The sequence below is a fragment of the Sciurus vulgaris genome (assembly GCF_902686455.1).
Source record: "Sciurus vulgaris genome assembly, chromosome: 12".
Taxonomy (NCBI): Eukaryota; Metazoa; Chordata; class Mammalia; order Rodentia; family Sciuridae; genus Sciurus; species Sciurus vulgaris.
In genome coordinates, this window is record NC_136473.1 from 38,213,495 (window position 1) to 38,225,264 (window position 11,770).

The 11,770-nt window shown below is 40.0% G+C and overlaps 1 pseudogene across 1 annotated transcript; it reads right to left on the reverse strand.

Moving 5' to 3' along the window:
* Window positions 1-9,443: 9,443 nt before the first annotated feature.
* LOC306641928 (small ribosomal subunit protein eS1-like) lies at window positions 9,444-10,243 on the reverse strand (annotated as a pseudogene). The gene is made up of 3 exons: window positions 10,158-10,243; window positions 9,812-9,928; window positions 9,444-9,705 (listed from the first exon to the last, which is right to left on the reverse strand). The product of its transcript is annotated as a small ribosomal subunit protein eS1-like (transcript).
* Window positions 10,244-11,770: the final 1,527 nt, after the last annotated feature.

The following is an 11,770-nucleotide window of genomic DNA, read 5'->3' on the forward strand; positions in this document are numbered from 1 at the left end:
AATTTATAATAAGGTATCACCAACTGAACTTGGTGACATCAATCACAGCTCCATCAGGATTCTATCAAGGCAATTACCTTTATATCTGAGATGAATCCATTCTGCAAGGCTGGGGATCTATCCTTAGGGTAGAAGTTGTAGATGTTAAAAGGAATGATTTCAATTTTCCATAAAAGCCAGACTTTTGTCCCTATCTGTTCTTCATATCTGATCTATTCTTGACTTTAGTAACATCCCTACAAAGAGTCCCAGAAACGGAGCACAATAAAGCTGCTTTTATATTCACCCACATGACTGATTTCAATCACAACTCCCTTGAAATGAAGAGTGGTTTTGCTATATTTTAGTCAAATCCTTTGACATGATCAATAAAATTAAAAGCAGTTGTAGTTAATAAATAGTCATGTGGTAAAAGTTTTAAATAAAGGAGAATATTTTTAAGCCTGTAGACTGTTCTGGACTCTGGCTTAAAAATTAAAACACTAGGATAATAACTGATAAATTTTACTGCGTGATAGAAATGACCTATTCCAAATGTGGAGTAAATTAAAATTTCATGACCTCATTGAACAGTCACTAGCAGGTTTCATGCCTCAGTTTTCTGCTTAATAAAACAGAAAAAGAATGTACCTTCCACCTACTCATTGTTTTGATATGCAAAATGAGATTGTAGACAGAAAATCATTTTAAAATATAAAGAATCACATAGGTGTTAGAGACACATCTAGAAGTCTGCAGCTCTGATTCTCACCCTTGTCTTTCTGTTCTGTCCAGTGTCCCTTTCGGAGCAGCCAACGCTGCCTGCCCCCACCCTATCCTTGTTGCTTTGGCCTTCTTCCTCCACATCCATTTCTCTCCCCATTCTTTGTCTTTCTTCTCTTCCTCTTCTTTTTATTTTCTCTCTCTCCTGACAGGAGACATTTTTGCTTTACTTAGAAATCTTGATCCCAAGGACTACAAGAAGCAAGATGGAAGCAGGAGAGGCAGAGGAAGACATGACTGGGTTGTCCAGCATCTGGCTACCTCTCCATAAAATTATCCCAGAATCAATAGAGAGGTTTCTACTGGGTCTGTTGGGAATAGAGAGATTTTGGAGAGTGCTGTGCAGAAGCCAATGTAAAAGAAACCCTGGTGGGAGGGTAGCAGGAAAAGACAGATATGACTGAATTGTGCAAGATGTCAAACTGGGATTAGTTCACAAAGTGGAAGCATGATCAAAAAGGAAAGAGAACAATAGGGCCACATGCTCTTTGGCTTTGATTTTACCTCTCTCTAGCTTAGTGACATTGGCAAATTATCTAGGCCTCAGTTTTACTACTTATAAATTGGGGATAATATTACTTAATTTACAGGGTTGAGAATTAGGGTCAATTTCAATATGTTCCAGCACATTTTTTTCCTACAAGAAACTCTTAAACTGGGCACAGTGTCATACGCATATATTCCCAGTAACTCAGGAGGCTAAGGCAAGAGGATTGCAAGTTTGAAGCCACCTCAGCAACTAAGCAAGACCATGTCTCCACAAAATGTTTTTATTAAAGGTCTGGGGATATGGTTCAGTGGTAAAGTACCCCTGGGTTCAATCCCTTGTTAGTACCACAAAATAAATAAATATATATCTCAACAGTCAGTTCTCATTATTTGTGGTAGTTAAGCTCTCTAAAGTTGTCACAGACTCTGAATTACTGAATATTATGAATCCTTGGGGAAATATAAGGTTTGGTTCTGTGTTAGCCAACTTTTCATTACTGTGACAAAAATACCTGAAACAATCAACTTAATAAGGGAAAATATTTATTTTGGCTCACAGTTTCAGATGTTTCAGTACACGGCCACTTGCTCCTGTTGCAACACAGCTCATTATGGTGGGAGTACATGGCTATGAAGGCCTGTCTATTCACTTTATGGTTGCTGGGAAGCAAAGGGAGAGAGAGGGCGTGCTCCCAATAACCTAACTTATTTCCAAAGGCCCACCTCCTAAGGTTCTACCGTCTCACAAAAGCATCACAGGCTGGAAATCAAGCCTTCAACATATGAGCCTTTGGTGGACATTTAAGATTCCAACTATAAATGGTTCCTATGAGCCCCTGGCCACAACATTTTATTCAATCAATCAATATATATCTGTGTGTGTTTCTGTTCACTGACCTTATTGACCATATTATATAGCTCATTAAACTCATGGCCATCAGCATTATAACTCATGCCTGAATGAAGTTCATCAAACCCATGTGCTTCCTCTGTACAGCCTGTTATAGTCTTCTTGCACCTAGAAACACTAGACAGCATTTCAGCACTGCAATTAGGGCCACTTAGCATAGCATAATCACCAATAAAATGCACAAAAATGAAAAATATAGCACTAAATAAACCATTGATTGTATTTACTAAAAACTCATTTACAGCGCAAGAGCAGAAATAAGAAAGTTTAGCCTCATCTGTTCAGCTTCAGCTGCAAATGTGCACATTGGGTGACACAAATTTTTCACTGTACTGCATGTGTCCAAAAATTACTTTGAAACCACCACAAATATGGATTTGGGATTACAAATAAACTTCAGTGAGATGGTGAATGAGCAAATATGGATTCTGTGAAAAATGGAGTTTGACTGCATTTAATAATGGGAATCTACTACAGAGAAGCTCAAACTGCAGAAAGGGTGATTTGGAAGAGATATGTGTCCTTAGGAGCCCCAGCCATGAGGACTCAAGAGTTACAAAAGGTGGAGTGAGTGGTGGAGGCTCCAGAACCTACCCACTCCCACTCCTCCTTCAAGTCAGAACACCTCCGCTTCTGTTTGTTATTGTTTATGCTTTGGCAAAGTCTCACCTTGGATTGAGAAAGAAACATTACAGAACATCTGGTCTATGTTACAGTAATTATGGGTGGCGTAGGTTATTGAGGTTAAGGGCACAAACTCTGCAGTCTGATGGCTTGGATTAAGATTCGAACTTTGTGACTCTGTGACCTTGGAATTTCCAGTTTTGGTACCTGAGGCTAGAAAGATTGTGAGGAATAAGTGAGGAAATACCTAAGTCAAATACAAAGTACCAGACAATCTTGTTTTTCAATAATCATTCTGATTTTTTTCCAAGAATAAGGTACCAGGGCAAGTTCAGGAGTTCAGGGGCTCCATACCCTGGATTGTTCAGTCCAGAAAACTGGCAGGAGAAAAATATTTTCCCCATCCTTAAAGTGACAAATGGCACTGAGGGAAATAGAGTTCAGTTTCTGGAAGGCTTGGAAATGATGGTATGTCCTGTTTTTCTCTCTCTGTGTGTTTAAGAAATAGCTTAATTATCTCATTTCAGAAATGAATGTTTTTCTTGTACTCAAAATTTAAATGACTTCTTCAGAACTGTGGATAGAAAACAAATGTTCAGCCACGGTACCAACAGATGAATCATGCCTATAGTTGAGTCTCATCTGCATATGAAAATTTGCTTAGAAAATAGATTATAACTGATTCCTTTCCTGAGAGTCTAGTTGACTGCAGACACAGGTAATCTAGGGTGAACTGCTCTGTGCAGTCCCTGTCCCAGCCCACACACACTAGACATAAGAGAAAAATTAGCCACTGGGACAGGGAAGAGCGTGTCCTCAGTTGAGCCTTTTCTTGCTCCTAAGGTCCCAAAGCCATCATTGTTGGACTGCATTTTCAACACCGGTGCAACTCAACTTCACAGCTTCCAATGTCTTCTATCCTCCAAGATGACATCAGCAGCATCTCCTGGAATTTGTTTTTATGACACTTGGGCTGGTTTTTATAAGCAGAGAGGTATGGCTTCTCTTCCAAAGGAGGTAAAGAACTTCCAAGCATTGTTCTCACTTAAGATAAGCTTTGGTAAGATTTTTGTTTTTTTCTTTTAGTGTCAGGGCTTGAATCCAAGTGTGCTCAATCACTGAGCCACATCTCCAGTTCTTTTTATTTTTTATTTTGAGACAGGGTCTCACTAAGTTCTTAGAGCCTTACTAAGTTGCTGAGGCTGCCTTCAAACCTGTGATCCTCTGGTCTCAGCCTCCTGAGCCACTAGGATTACAATCATGCACCACCGAACCCAGAGCTTAGGTAGAATTTTTTTAAGAAACATTGAAGAAACACAAATCCATCTTATCAATCATAACAAAATGATGAATCCTCTCCAAGTCACAGGAGGGCACATGCTTACCAAAGAAGCCCCTGCTTACAATCTTTGAGAAGAGTTATTAACTAAACATCTGCCTGTGAGATCAAACCTACCAAGCCAATCACTTTCAAGGCTGCCCATCAATCCACCAAACAACATTATGCACAAGGCAGAACAAATAGGCCCCACAGGGAGTGCATAGGACCCCCAACCATTTCCACAGATCTGTTGAACCATGTAACTTTGGAAATGAAAGTTACTTTAAAGTCTATTTAGTCTGCCTTTCCAATATTACAGGTAAAATTAAAATGTGGCCAAGACCACCCAGCCTCAGTAGAGAGTTTAAATGATATTTGGTGTTTCTCACCCTAGCCAGAGAATTTTCAACACAAACCATATTAGAAATACAGAAAAAATTCAACTGTCCAGCATATTAATGAAATATATATATATATGTGTATATATATATATATATAGATAGATAGATAGCACAGTGTTAGCCCTTTAAGCGTTTGAAGTTGTATTATTTTCACTTTCCAATGAAAAATCTTTCAAGTCAGCCTTCAGAAACAGAGTGACAAGCAAGGCAGATCCTATAGGCAGGGGGGAGCACAGGTACCTAGCAGTCTCTCAAAATTGGATTTTCTTGGTGAAGAAAGCAAAAGACTCTACCATTAGCTTGCTGTTTGCTTATGGTCCTGGACAATGTGTCAGAACACCTTCCTGCACTGTCAGTTGAAATCAAATCCAGTGGATTTCTCATTATCTAGGCAGACAAGAATGATACCCTTTCTTGTCACCATTTCTATCAATGCCTTTTGCTTGCCAATGCCTTCCAAAATATTATTAATTGTACAATAAACACAGTTCATTCAATAAGCATTTACTGAACATCTATTTCCCAGGCACTGTTCTTGGCACTAGGGAAATGGCACAGAATGAGAAGATAAAAATCCTCTTGAACATGCATTGTAGTGGGAAGTATTAACAATAAAGGAGATAAATGTCTTCAGTAAAATGAATTAATTAGATGGAGATAAGTACTAAAAGAGAAGAATAGAGCAGAGAAGAGAAGTAAGCACCTGAATTTAGTGGGATGGCCATAGGCAGCCTCCCTACAAAGGGCACATTTAAGGAAACACTAAAGCAGGTGAAGAAGAGAGCCACACAGTTATTCCACGCCACAAGACCCTCCTGGCCAATTCCTACCCTCTTTCCTAATTCACTTGGACCTATGGCCAGGTAGAAATGTTTTGAGAGTCACTAAAATGACCCCAAATTCTTTCGAGTAATTGATACGGACTTAAATGCCTTCCTGCAGCCTTTTAGGACACCACTGAAAATCTTACTCATGGGTGGAAGTAGTAGAGTCAAATTGCAGAATAGGGACTTAGTGGAAATATTCTCCGGTGTTCACAGTTTTCCCATATGAACAGCATAGGTGTCCAGCAGGGTTTTCTACACTTGCCACAAATTGCTTATTCCTTTCACTGATGGAATATTTAAAAGTAGAGGCGAATCAATTAAAAATTAGTCATCAAAGCAATCACTGGTAATCAAAGAAGTAATGGGGAATAAAACAGCATAAGACTTCGAAGTTAGGGATTTAGTTCTGGTTCTAATTGCTCACTAGTGTTTGAGCAGATATTAACCTATCTGAAATTTTCATGTCTTTGAGATGAAAAGATGATGCTTGCTTTATGGAATCGTAGGATTCATTGTATTAATGTATTATGCCCCTAAGAACTCCACCATGTCTTGGAAACTCAATCAAGAAAAAGTAGATTTCTACCTTTAACAGAAAGACAGATACTTTTAGAATGCAATAAATGAGCATGGGATGGATGAAGTCTAGGGCAAGTATGGAGTGTTGCTTTATGGGAACTCAACTCATAAGTGATTTCGGGAAGATCATCAGAAAGAAGTAGTCACTTTGCTAGGATCTGAAGGCAAGCTGTGAAACAGTTACCAGAGTCCTCTTCCATTTAATGTTTTGCCCTTACTGTTTTGGAAAAGTTAGAAAAACAGGAAAACAAAAGTGGTCCCAACAGCAACTTGAAGTTGAAAAGGTCATCAGCATCCTAGGGCTGTGCTATTGATGGCAGGCACTGAGCAGACAGACCCATCAGAGCCAAACTTTGGACTTAACAAAGAATTAATTAGACTAAACTAAATAACTATGTGCTCTGTCTTGAAGGAAAAGAATAAAACTTAAAGTATATTTAAAGATTTCTTTTTAAATCTCTCCAGAGTCAGTAAGATAATATTGGCCTCTTGCATATTTAATATAATTAGAATTTTCACGAAAGCATTGTGTGGGAAAGTAGACTGTATGTTCAGCTTCATTCTGGACGTGTCCTAGATAGCTCACACCTCAAATGTCCAAACCTATGGCACTTTTCCCATGTTCTCTCTCTAGGTCTGTGACTCCATTTCATCTAAATGAAAAACCAGTATTCCATCTGCTTAGAATACTTAAAGTGCACTGCTTAAAGTTCATCAGCAGGAGTTGGGTAGAGTTGGGTAGCTCAGTGGTAGAGTGCTTGCCTCACACATGTGAGGTACTGGGTTCGATCTTCAGCACCACATGAAAAAATTGATGAATAAATAAAGATATTGTGTCCATCTACAACTAAAAAAAAAAAAAAAAGAATTCATCAGCAGCCACCCAGTACCTCTGGGACGGTGTCCAGCAGAGCTCACCAAGTCCTGAGACCTGGACTTGCCCTGCCTTTCCTGCCTCACCTTCTGGTCTCCCACCCTGCACTCTGCCCTGTAGTAGAACTAAACTTCTTGCAGCTCCCTATGATTTCTAGTGCCCCTGAAACCTTCCAGGACTTTTTCTTCTGCTCTGGGCACCTGATCTTCTTTCTGGATGACTTCCAGAGACTTTGTTCTGTGCCCAAGGCTGGTTGGATGTGCTATGCTCATCATGACATGCACCACCAGACAGCCTCAGTTTAGTGTCTCCCCCTGCCAGCCTCTCTCCCCTGCCACCCTGGCCCCATGATACCACTGCCAGGCTTAGATCTCAGCACCGTCCATTGACTTTCCTTTATACTCATTACTTCTCAGCTGTGAGAGAGTTCAACTTCATCAAGAGTAGAGAAGATACAGTAGAAGGGTGTGGACTTGAGCCTTAGTCCCATCATTTAACCTGGGTCTTACTTACTTGGTTGTAAAATGGGAATAACAACAACATGTAGTTCTCAGGGTTGTTAAGAGAATGAAGAGGTGTAAGCTGCCTAGCACAGGGGAAACATTCCATCAATGGAAGCTGTAATTAAGTTCACCTTTTCCAGTCTCTTCCCTGCTCATTATCCATTTTTTACATAGAGTGTTGGTCTTTTGGGCATGGCTGCTCTAATAGTGGTTCTTTCTCTTCACTCAATTTATGCAGAGTAGTCACAACACACTGGATGCCATTTTTTTAATCTTGAGTCCTTTTTGACTCAAATTCCCTTGGAATTAGAAGTGCAGAGTCAACCATTTGCCCTTACCTCTCTGTGACCCTAACAATTTCAGAACTCCAGAGCTACGGAAGTCCAGATGTTTCATCCAAATCTTAATTATCTAGAACAAAAATGTATTGCATGGTTTCTCTTAGAGAACAGTTTACATTTCCCCGAGAACACACCTCCCATGTTGCATGGAAGATCCAACTGTCCCTCTGTATTGGCTACCCTTGTATTGTGCTCTGCAAGCCAGAGCCAGTGTGCTTTGCAATCATGGGTTTCAACCAGTGCCAGTGCTATGTGTGTGGAGATGATGCCATCTCTATTTGAGATCAGTATATTCTCTGTTTTTGAAAACATTTGAAGGTATATATTTATGTTTGTGTTTCTCCAAGTAATAAAAACAAGAAAAAATAGACCATTGTTTCAATTATTTCCCTGCTAGAATAACTAAGAGGCAACTTCAGGGGTCCTGGGTAAGGCCATCTGCTTCAAAACATCTCATGTCTAACCTTAAATGTTAGATGCTTGAGATCCTTTGACTTTTAAAAGTGATCAAAGTGAAAATGTTTATGGGGAAAGCAACTCACTACTTTTTATCAGTCATCTTCACTATAAAAACCATTCCAGAAAGCAGAACATTTTTTTTAACAAATAGTATTTTCATTTGTCACCATTAAAAATCTGAATTTTACCAGCGAGATCATTCGTCCTTTGGTTTTTTGAGATTGGCTTATCTCACTTAGCATGATATTCCCCAATTTCATCCATTTGCCTGCAAATGCCATAAATTTTATTATTCTTTATGGTAGAGTAATATTCCATTGTATATATATGCCACAGTTTCTTTATCCATTCATCAATTGAAGGGCATCTAGGTTGGTTCCACAATCTGGCTATTGTGAATTGAACAGCTATGAACATTGATGTGGCTGTATCTCTGTAGTATGCTGATTTTAAGTCCTTTGGGTACAAGCCAAGGAGTGGGATAGCTGGGTCAGACGGTGGGTCCATGCCAAGTTTTCTAAGGAATCTCCACACTGCTTTCCAGAGTGGCTGCACTAATTTGCAACCCCACCAGTAATGATCTCGTTGATAAGCGGATGATGACACATAATGGGGGGTGGGAGGGGGGCAAGAATGGAGGAAGGAGGGACTGTATAGAAGGAAAAGAGGGGTGGGAGGGGTGGGGGGGAGGAAAAAATAACAGAATGAATCAAACACCATTATCCTATGTAAATATATGATTACACAAATGGTATGCCTTTACTTCATGTACAAACAGAGAAACAACATGTATCCCATTTGTTTACGATAAAAATAAATTTTAAAAAAATTTGAATTTTAAACAGTTTCTTGGGTTGGTGGTTCATATTCATCATATTTCATATCATGTCTCATCCCCAGTAGCTTTTCCAAAACCACTAGCTTCATGAGTTTCCCCAATTCAAACTTGGGCTTCTTTAGCATTTTTACATTTCTAACAAAGATAGAATGAAGAGGATAGTCTAGCAAACCTTTTCTGTGTCTATCCCAATGCTGTCTGAAATCGATTAATTGACCACTTCTTTTCTTTTTTGGTACTGTAGATTGAACCCAGTGGTGCTTAACCACTGAGCTACCCCCCTAACCCCTTTTTATTTTTTATTTTGAGACAGGGTCTTGCTAGGTTGCTTTGGGCCTCACTTAGTTAACGGGCTGATCTGAAACTTGTGATCTTCCTGCCCCAGTCTCCCAAGTTGCTGGGATTACAGGTGTGTCTGGTTATTGACTATTTCTTGCAAATCAATTTGTCTGCTCCTCCTAGGTCATGATTTCCATCATCATCTTTTGGACTTGGTGGACCTAATGGTGCTAAGTCTAAGAGGTTTTCCATATCTGATTATTGTAGTTTTTAATAAAATCAACACAGAACACATGCAGCAAGTAGTCTTGATATCAACGTGGGCTTCAATCATGATCTGCCTTTTTTGACCATTGAACACATTTTGTCACAGGTAAGATCCATGACATGGAAGTTAGGCAGTTTTTGCTCTGAATGTGTTTGGTGGCTTCAGTAATTAGCTTGAATTTTCTAAATGCAACTTCACTGTTCTGCAGCTCAGCAAGACTCACTTGATTTCTATTTATTTATTTTTTTTACAGTTTTGAACCCAGAACCTTATGCACATCAGGTAAACTCTTTACCACTGAGCTACATTCCCAACCCAGCAAGATGTACTTCAAACACATGATCCTTGAGACCCTCAGATGCAATTTTTTGTTCTTTGAGTCTTTGTGACTAATGTTTTCCCAATATTTCTTATATTGAATATAGTTGGTGCTTTCACATCATACCAATCTCTCTTAGAAAATGGATCAACCAACAGTGAATTTTACCTTTATGTATATCTTTAAAGCACTAATTTTAAAAACTATAAACAAGTGGAAGGCCAGTAGAGTAGAGGAAAGAAAATAGGAGAGGCCTGAAGGGAGGGAAAGGGGAGGTACTCGGGACTTAATTGGAGCAAATTATATTCCATGCTTGTATGATTATGTCAAAATGAACCCCAATATTATGTATAACTATAATACACTAACAAAAGAAGATGGATCAACCACTTTCTTCTTGGCTCCCTTCTTGCTGCCTTTGGTACGTGTTTATTCTTGCCAACCACCATGGTGCTTCTCAGAGAGCCAAAAAAGATAGAAGCAGACTTTTATGTGAAGGTAAGGATTTGGTTAGGGAAAGAGGAACAACGGGTGTCTACTACTTTCTTATTTTGCCAAGCTCCAGCGCTCTAACACAGTCCAAAGTTATTCAGGCTTAGTTATTCTTCATATTTACCTCTTATTCATTCGTATATTTTAGGCAATAGCGGAAAGACAAAAGGAAAAGAGAAAGAGAGAGAAAGAAGAGAGAGAGAGAGAGAAAAGGGGAAGGGAAAATGGAAGGAAGGAAGGAAAGAAGGAAGGAAGGAAGGAAGGAAAGGAAGGAAGGAAGGAAGGAAGGAAGGAAGGAAGGAAGGAAGGAAGGAAGGAAGGAAGGAAGGAAGGAAGGAAGGAAGGAAGGGAGGGAGGGAGGGAGGGAGGGAGAATGTGTGGCTGTGATTGTAGAGACTTCCTTGCTGGGTGAAGGAGTCTTGTTAAGAAGGACGAATCAAGCTGGGTGTGGTAGCTTACGCCTATAGCTACTCAGGAGGTAGGGACAAGAAGATCTCTTCAGCCCATGAGTTTGAGAGCAACCTAAGCAACATAGAGAGGCCCCATCTCAAAAAAAAAAGGAAAAAAAGGGGACTGGGGATGTGACTCACGGAAGAGAAACTGGGTTCAATCCCTAGCACTGCAAAAAAATGAAGAACAACCCCAGTTCATGTTCCCCTTGTGTATGTTTTCTCTGTCTCTGCCATGCAACACTAGAAGGGGAAGGAAGGAATTGGATCTATTTTAAAACACAACTGTTACACACTCACCCTGCAAATATTCACAACCACTTTGATTTGGGACAAGTGATAGCCTGTTTGTCCCAAATGAAGGATATATTCAGAGGCCCCAGACACTGGTGTTTCGAAGAGCCACTGTTGATTCCTCCCTGAACTAATGTCCCACACTGTCTGCCAGCAACTTGGGCAACAGGGATCTCCTCAGGAGGTCTCTTTAATTCTTGTGTTCTCTTAAGGAACAAAAATGGAAAGGAAGGTGGGGGACATCCCATTTTGTTTGTTGAGGTGTAGTTGGTGCAGCCTGGACCTCCACAGGAACCAGCAATGCAGTTACCAAGCTCTATTTCCACATGAAAGCAAAGACAACAATGAAGTAAGAAAATTACAATTATGTATGAGAAAATCAGACATGAGTTTAAAATAGACTGACAAGTCATAGAGTAGAGTGGATCGGGTGGCATCAACTGTCAGAAAGATCATTTTTTCCCCCAGCACTGGGAATCAAAACCTAGGACCTGGAGCATGTTAGACAAGCTTTCTACCATTGAACTGCATTCCCAGCCCCAGAATGATCACTTTTATCTCTGAGAGAGTGATCTGGGTAGTAGCAGGGACAGGAGAGGGACAAAAATGTTCTGAATCCCTCTTATGAGCCTTTTACTTGATGGCTCAAGGCCACCCACCTAGTAAATGGAGGAGCTGGGACCCGGATGTGGTGGCTGATGATAAATCTCTTCACCCCGCATCCTATAGGAGTGCTGTGGC